The sequence below is a fragment of the Dendrobates tinctorius genome, unplaced genomic scaffold (assembly GCF_039654945.1).
Source record: "Dendrobates tinctorius isolate UK_male_01 unplaced genomic scaffold, ASM3965494v1 ptg000446l, whole genome shotgun sequence".
Classification (NCBI taxonomy): Eukaryota; Metazoa; Chordata; class Amphibia; order Anura; family Dendrobatidae; genus Dendrobates; species Dendrobates tinctorius.
In genome coordinates this window covers 1,564,678-1,572,798 of record NW_027362108.1, presented here as the reverse complement: position 1 = coordinate 1,572,798, position 8,121 = coordinate 1,564,678, and the positions used below count along the sequence as shown (strand labels likewise).

Genomic DNA, 8,121 nt, shown 5'->3' with positions numbered 1-8,121 from the left:
GCAGGGGAACCTCCTGGAGGGCTTCTTTTTCTACCAGGCTTAGGACTTCGTTTCCTAGGGCTTTCTGCTCTTGCATACTGGATCTTAGCGGAGTCATTACATACTTTGAGGCGGGAGGGAGAGAAGTTTATACTTAGGCCCTCCTGGATTAGGGGTTTACTGTCCATGGGTTGTTTGATATTCTTTTCCAGGCTGGGAGAAAAAAGGGTTAACCTTCCCCCCACCCTGAGCAAACTGTCACCTAGAGGGCTTTTTGTCTCAGGACAAGTTGCCGAGGAGGAACCCTCTATCTCTTCTCTTGTCAGCCCACTTTGCTCTCTCGGTGGTCTCCGCAAAAGAAACTTTCTATTCCGAAAGGGCCTCTTAGCTGCATTTGAGAGTGCTGCTGCTTTGGACGATAACCAGACGGAGTCTGCGGATGAGTCCGCTAGGAAGGCAGCCGCTCCCCTTATTACTGGGATAGAGTCTAGGATTTTATCGCTTGGCGTCCCGCTATGGCTGGCCTGAGGTTACCTCCAGCTAACTGCCATGCACCTTTAAGAAAGGTATCTGCCTTTTTATCTAGGGGACCCCTGAGGGTGCCCATGTCCTCAAAGGGGAGGGCAAAATTTTTTTTTTTTTTTTTGAGGCCTTTGCGACAGCTACATCGAGCTTCGGGCCCCTTTCCTCACAGGGATATTTCCTTTTAAGGGAAGGGACCGTGGTGTTTTTCCTGTCCGGTTTATCCCATTCTTTTTGATTAGACCCCGCACATTTTCATTTAGCGGGAACACTCTCCGCGCCTTTTCTGGCCCAGTCCCCCGAACATTATGTCCTGGACTGTTTTATCCGGCCTAGGGTCCAGCACCCCCATGGTAGACGTTACCGCTTTCACTAGTTTGTCCACCTCGTCTAGGGGGAAGCAGTGACGCCCCTCTGTTTCCTCGTCTGAGGATGAGGAACTGGAATCTGAGGGTTTTGACGTGATTTCTCACGATGTCGAGGAATCTGACTGGTAAATCACTATTGTGTCTTTCTTTTTTTTTTTGATTTGTCCCTATGCTTAAGGGATATAAGGGCACTCTGACCTCCAATTTAATCGCAGCTTTTAGGTCAGAGGCCAAATCCGGAGTTTCCTAACAGAGGATTTCTTTTGTACATGGTTCCGTTTTTTTTTTTTTTTTTTTTTCGCACTCGATGTTTTCTTTGCTTTGGCTTTTGCCCCCGGTGGTCACTGGGGTTATAGCAGTTTTTGGCCCCTGATCATTTGACCATTCCCTTTTCCCATGGGGTCACATGGTCTAGGCAGGTGTTGGTGATAGCGTCTTGTGAAGCCACTGCAGAAACCTGGTGGAGTTACCAGCTGGCTTGAAGCCACTGCTGAAACTGGTGTTGAACTCTGGCTGCCTGGTGTCCGCAGCAGAGTGAGATGGTGAAGGTGGCAGCTGGCTCTGAGGTGTAGAACCACTCTCTCAAGAAATAGGTAGGGGACTAGCACAAGTGGGGCACCCCTTTTCTTTTCCCCTTCTTTCCCTAGTAAGGGAAATGGAACTTTTAATACAATGGTGAACATTCACGAAGATCACTCACCCAAAGGTATGCGGCTGCAGGTATCGATTCGGGAGATGGAGTCAGGTCCTGAATAGGCTGCACTCCTGGTGGCGATTTGCTCCTTGCAGCTGACGTGCTATGCTGCGTGGAGTGACTACTGGAACGACCATCTGTACTGCGTTCTTTTGACGATGATTGTGGTGGTGGTGCTGCTGCTGCTAAAGCTGCTGCCTGGCTTGCTGCTCCTGTTGCTGGTCACTATCCCCTTCAGGATCGCCTCCAGCCTGGAGCGCTTGTGCAGCCACCATTTTAAAATTTCCCGGCTGGCGTCACCGCTCCCATCCTGCACCGCGGTCCCCGGGAGAGCGCTCCTGCGCATGCGCCGGTTCTAGGGACCCGGAAGCCGGCTTCTACTTCCGGGGCGGCCGCCATCTTGGTACACCTCTGTAACCCGGCGCCGCCCGCATGTTTACCGGGTCCCCACGAGCCCCGACTTCCTCTCTGGAGCGGCGGCTCCGGCATCACTCCCGCCCGCTCACCCGGCAGCCCGCATGGGCCCCAGCAGTGGCGGCTTCGGGCACCGCACCTTCCCGAGGCAGGGGCCTTCCCGCTGCCACCACCGGTCAGGCCGGCCCCGGATCCTGGACACACGAAAGGTACCGTCCTGTGGGTCCCTCCGTCAGGGACAGGAACCCAACTGAAGGCGGAGGAGAGGTACCGCCCTTTTTATCTGTAGGTTCCTGTCCCTGAAGGGCGGATCCCCTCTCTCCGTGGTGCTGTCATGGGTGAGGGAGAAATTTTTGATGGTTTTTTACTCCTCTCAACAGCCCAAACAAGTTTCTAAAAGGATGAGTTTGCAACTACTTTACTTTTGGAGAAAATTCAAAACATTCATTATTCAATAGGGCCCAAACTATCAAAAACCAGCGGTTTGAATGAACACACATTTCTTGATAGAATCGTGCAGGAATTAAATTTTTGATGTTTTTCTACTCCTCTCATGAGCCCAAAAAAGTCACTAAAAGGATGAGTTTGCAACTACTTTACTTTTGGAGAATATTCAAAACATTCATTATTCAATAGAGCCCAATAGCAAAAACCAGCGTTTTGAATGAAGAATCACATTTCTTGGTAGAATCATGCAGGATTGAAATTTTTGATGGTTTTTTACTCCTCTCAACAGCCCAAACAAGTTTCTAAAAGGATGAGTTTGCAACTACTTTACTTTTGGAGAAAATTCAAAACATTCATTATTCAATAGGGCCCAAACTATCAAAAACCAGCGGTTTCAATGAACACACATTTCTTGGTAGAATCATGCAGGACTGAAATTTTTGATGTTTTTCTACTCCTCTCATGAGCCCAAACAAGTCTCTAAAAGGATGAGTTTGCAACTACTTTACTTTTGGAGAAAATTCAAAACATTCATTATTAAATAGAGCCCAATAGCAAAAATCAGGTTTTGAATGAAGAATCACATTTCTTGGTAGAATCATGCAGGATTGAAATTTTTGATGGTTTTTTACTCCTCTCAACAGCCCAAACAAGTTTCTAAAAGGATGAGTTTGCAACTACTTTACTTTTGGAGAAAATTCAAAACATTCATTATTCAATAGGGCCTAAAATATCAAAAACCAGCGGTTTCAATGAACACACATTTCTTGGTAGAATCATGCAGGACTGAAATTTTTGATGTTTTTCTACTCCTCTCATGAGCCCAAACAAGTCTCTAAAAGGATGAGTTTGCAACTACTTTACTTTTGGAGAAAATTCAAAACATTCATTATTAAATAGAGCCCAATAGCAAAAATCAGGTTTTGAATGAAGAATCACATTTCTTGGTAGAATCATGCAGGATTGAAATTTTTGATGGTTTTTTACTCCTCTCAACAGCCCAAACAAGTTTCTAAAAGGATGAGTTTGCAACTACTTTACTTTTGGAGAAAATTCAAAACATTCATTATTCAATAGGGCCCAAAATATCAAAAACCAGCGGTTTGAATGAACACTCACATTTCTAGGTAGAATCGTGCAGGACTGAAATTTTTAATGTTTTTCTACTCCTCTCATGAGCCCAAACAAGACTCTAAAAGGATGAGTTTGCAACTACTTTACTTTTGGAGAAAATTCAAAACATTCATTATTCAATATCCCAATAGCAAAAACCAGCGTTTTGAATGAAGAATCACATTTCTTGGTAGAATCATGCAGGATTGAAATTTTTATGGTTTTTTACTCCTCTCAACAGCCCAAACAAGTTTCTAAAAGGATGAGTTTGCAACTACTTTACTTTTGGAGAAAATTCAAAACATTCATTATTCAATAGGGCCCAAAATATCAAAAACCAGCGGTTTGAATGAACACACATTTCTTGGTAGAATGGTGCACGACTGAAATTTTTGATGTTTTTCTACTCCTCTCATGAGCCCAAACAAGACTCTAAAAGGATGAGTTTGCAACTACTTTACTTTTGGAGAAAATTCAAAACATTCATTATTCAATATCCCAATAGCAAAAACCAGCGTTTTGAATGAAGAATCACATTTCTTGGTAGAATCATGCAGGATTGAAATTTTTGATGTTTTTTTACTCCTCTCAACAGCCCAAACAAGTTTCTAAAAGGATGAGTTTGCAACTACTTTACTTTTGGAGAAAATTCAAAACATTCATTATTCAATAGGGCCCAAACTATCAAAAACCAGCGGTTTGAATGAACACACATTTCTTGATAGAATCGTGCAGGACTGAAATTTTTGATGTTTTTCTACTCCTCTCAATGAGCCCAAAAAAGTCTCTAAAAGGATGAGTTTGCAACTACTTTACTTTTGGAGAATATTCAAAACATTCATTATTCAATAGAGCCCAATAGCAAAAACCAGCGTTTTGAATGAAGAATCACATTTCTTGGTAGAATCATGCAGGATTGAAATTTTTGATGGTTTTTTACTCCTCTCAACAGCCCAAACAAGTTTCTAAAAGGATGAGTTTGCAACTACTTTACTTTTGGAGAAAATTCAAAACATTCATTATTCAATAGGGCCCAAACTATCAAAAACCAGCGGTTTCAATGAACACACATTTCTTGGTAGAATCATGCAGGACTGAAATTTTTTATGTTTTTCTACTTCTCTCATGAGCCCAAACAAGTCTCTAAAAGCATGAGTTTGCAACTACGTTACTTTTGGAGAAAATTCAAAACATTCATTATTCAATAGAATCCAATAGCAAAAATCAGGTTTTGAATGAAGAATCACATTTCTTGGTAGAATCATGCAGGATTGAAATTTTTGATGGTTTTTTACTCCTCTCAACAGCCCAAACAAGTTTCTAAAAGGATGAGTTTGCAACTACTTTACTTTTGGAGAAAATTCAAAACATTCATTATTCAATAGAGCCCAATAGCAAAAACCAGCGTTTTGAATGAAGAATCACATTTCTTGGTAGAATCATGCAGGATTGAAATTTTTCATGGTTTTTTACTCCTCTCAACAGCCCAAACAAGTTTCTAAAAGGATGAGTTTGCAACTACTTTACTTTTGGAGAAAATTCAAAACATTCATTATTCAATAGGGCCCAAACTATCAAAAACCAGCGGTTTCAATGAACACACATTTCTTGGTAGAATCATGCAGGACTGAAATTTTTGATGTTTTTCTACTCCTCTCATGAGCCCAAACAAGTCTCTAAAAGGATGAGTTTGCAACTACTTTACTTTTGGAGAAAATTCAAAACATTCATTATTAAATAGAGCCCAATAGCAAAAATCAGGTTTTGAATGAAGAATCACATTTCTTGGTAGAATCATGCAGGATTGAAATTTTTGATGGTTTTTTACTCCTCTCAACAGCCCAAACAAGTTTCTAAAAGGATGAGTTTGCAACTACTTTACTTTTGGAGAAAATTCAAAACATTCATTATTCAATAGGGCCCAAACTATCAAAAACCAGCGGTTTGAATGAACACACATTTCTTGGTAGAATCATGCAGGACTGAAATTTTTGATGTTTTTCTACTCCTCTCATGAGCCCAAACAAGTCTCTAAAAGCATGAGTTTGCAACTACTTTACTTTTGGAGAAAATTCAAAACATTCATTATTCAATAGAGCCCAATGGCAAAAATCAGGTTTTGAATGAAGAATCACATTTCTTGGTAGAATCATGCAGGATTGAAATTTTTGATGTTTTTTTACTCCTCTCAACAGCCCAAACAAGTTTCTAAAAGGATGAGTTTGCAACTACTTTACTTTTGGAGAAAATTCAAAACATTCATTATTCAATAGGGCCCAAACTATCAAAAACCAGCGGTTTGAATGAACACACATTTCTTGATAGAATCGTGCAGGACTGAAATTTTTGATGTTTTTCTACTCCTCTCAATGAGCCCAAAAAAGTCTCTAAAAGGATGAGTTTGCAACTACTTTACTTTTGGAGAATATTCAAAACATTCATTATTCAATAGAGCCCAATAGCAAAAACCAGCGTTTTGAATGAAGAATCACATTTCTTGGTAGAATCATGCAGGATTGAAATTTTTGATGGTTTTTTACTCCTCTCAACAGCCCAAACAAGTTTCTAAAAGGATGAGTTTGCAACTACTTTACTTTTGGAGAAAATTCAAAACATTCATTATTCAATAGGGCCCAAACTATCAAAACCAGCGGTTTCAATGAACACACATTTCTTGGTAGAATCATGCAGGACTGAAATTTTTGATGTTTTTCTACTCCTCTCATGAGCCCAAACAAGTCTCTAAAAGCATGAGTTTGCAACTACGTTACTTTTGGAGAAAATTCAAAACATTCATTATTCAATAGAACCCAATAGCAAAAATCAGGTTTTGAATGAAGAATCACATTTCTTGGTAGAATCATGCAGGATTGAAATTTTTGATGGTTTTTTACTCCTCTCAACAGCCCAAACAAGTTTATAAAAGGATGAGTTTGCAACTACTTTACTTTTGGAGAAAATTCAAAACATTCATTATTCAATAGGGCCCAAAATATCAAAAACCAGCGGTTTGAATGAACACTCACATTTCTAGGTAGAATCGTGCAGGACTGAAATTTTTAATGTTTTTCTACTCCTCTCATGAGCCCAAACAAGACTCTAAAAGGATGAGTTTGCAACTACTTTACTTTTGGAGAAAATTCAAAACATTCATTATTCAATATCCCAATAGCAAAAACCAGCGTTTTGAATGAAGAATCACATTTCTTGGTAGAATCATGCAGGATTGAAATTTTTGATGGTTTTTTTACTCCTCTCAACAGCCCAAACAAGTTTCTAAAAGGATGAGTTTGCAACTACTTTACTTTTGGAGAAAATTCAAAACATTCATTATTCAATAGGGCCCAAACTATCAAAAACCAGCGGTTTCAATGAACACACATTTCTTGGTAGAATCATGCAGGACTGAAATTTTTGATGTTTTTCTACTCATCTCATGAGCCCAAACAAGGCTCTAAAAGCATGAGTTTGCAACTACTTTACTTTTGGAGAAAATTCAAAACATTCATTATTCAATAGAGCCCAATAGCAAAAATCAGGTTTTGAATGAAGAATCACATTTCTTGGTAGAATCATGCAGGATTGAAATTTTTGATGTTTTTTTACTCCTCTCAACAGCCCAAACAAGTTTCTAAAAGGATGAGTTTGCAACTACTTTACTTTTGGAGAAAATTCAAAACATTCATTATTCAATAGGGCCCAAAATATCAAAAACCAGCGGTTTGAATGAACACACATTTCTTGGTTGAATTGTGCAGGACTGAAATTTTTGATGTTTTTCTACTCCTCTCATGAGCCCAAACAAGACTCTAAAAGGATGAGTTTGCGGGGGCGTGGTTTGCAGGGGACAGGAGCAGACGTGTTTTGCTGAGCTCCTGTTATTTCCCCTATTTAAGCCTGCAAAAGCTTACTTTTAAAGCAGAACTTTTGACTCTTAAACTTTCTAAGAATGCCTGGAATAAAGAAGAACCCGGATCCGAAGAAAAACAACTTTAATACTGGATTAAACAGTTCTCTGAAGAGATCTGAAGGAGGCCTGCCTTCCAAAACAAAGCCGCGGCCTGGATTTACAGCACCCGGCCAAGAGAAGTGGAAGGAGATGACTCAGCTTGACCAGCAGACTCCCTGGGCTGTAGGCGCTAAAGAAACATCGCAGACAGCGACCCCAGTACTTCAATGGTCAAGCCTGCTGAAGTGTCGGGAGATCCCGGGGAGATTTACAGGAAAAACCTCCCCGGGGTCGGTACTGGAAAGAGAATTTATAACAAAATTTAAAGCAGCTACTGGAATAACACTTAATTCATTGGGGGAGTTAGATGAAAAGGGAATGGAGGAAAGGTGGGGTGAAACAGCATTGTATATAATGGACGAGATGGCTAAGAGGGAGAGATTGGTATTAATGGAGGAAATGGAAATGATAAGCTCTATTACAGTGGAACAGACACATAATAATAGAGATGATCCCAAGAGGAGGGGGGAGGAATTAAATGTTTCTAATGATATAAGCTTTGGCATAGGGGATAGCTTTAAGTTATGTGACAGGGTGGTAATGGGGGATGAAGACCAACAGGATTACACTACAAC

General features: G+C 40.4%; 1 long non-coding RNA gene across 1 annotated transcript; it reads right to left on the bottom strand.

Annotated features, from left to right (window-relative positions):
- Positions 1-628: 628 nt before the first annotated feature.
- On the bottom strand, positions 629-2,320 carry LOC141077394 (uncharacterized). The gene is made up of 2 exons (XR_012227551.1): positions 1,367-2,320; positions 629-1,326 (listed from the first exon to the last, which is right to left on the bottom strand). It is a non-coding gene; the product is annotated as an uncharacterized lncRNA (long non-coding RNA).
- Positions 2,321-8,121: the final 5,801 nt, after the last annotated feature.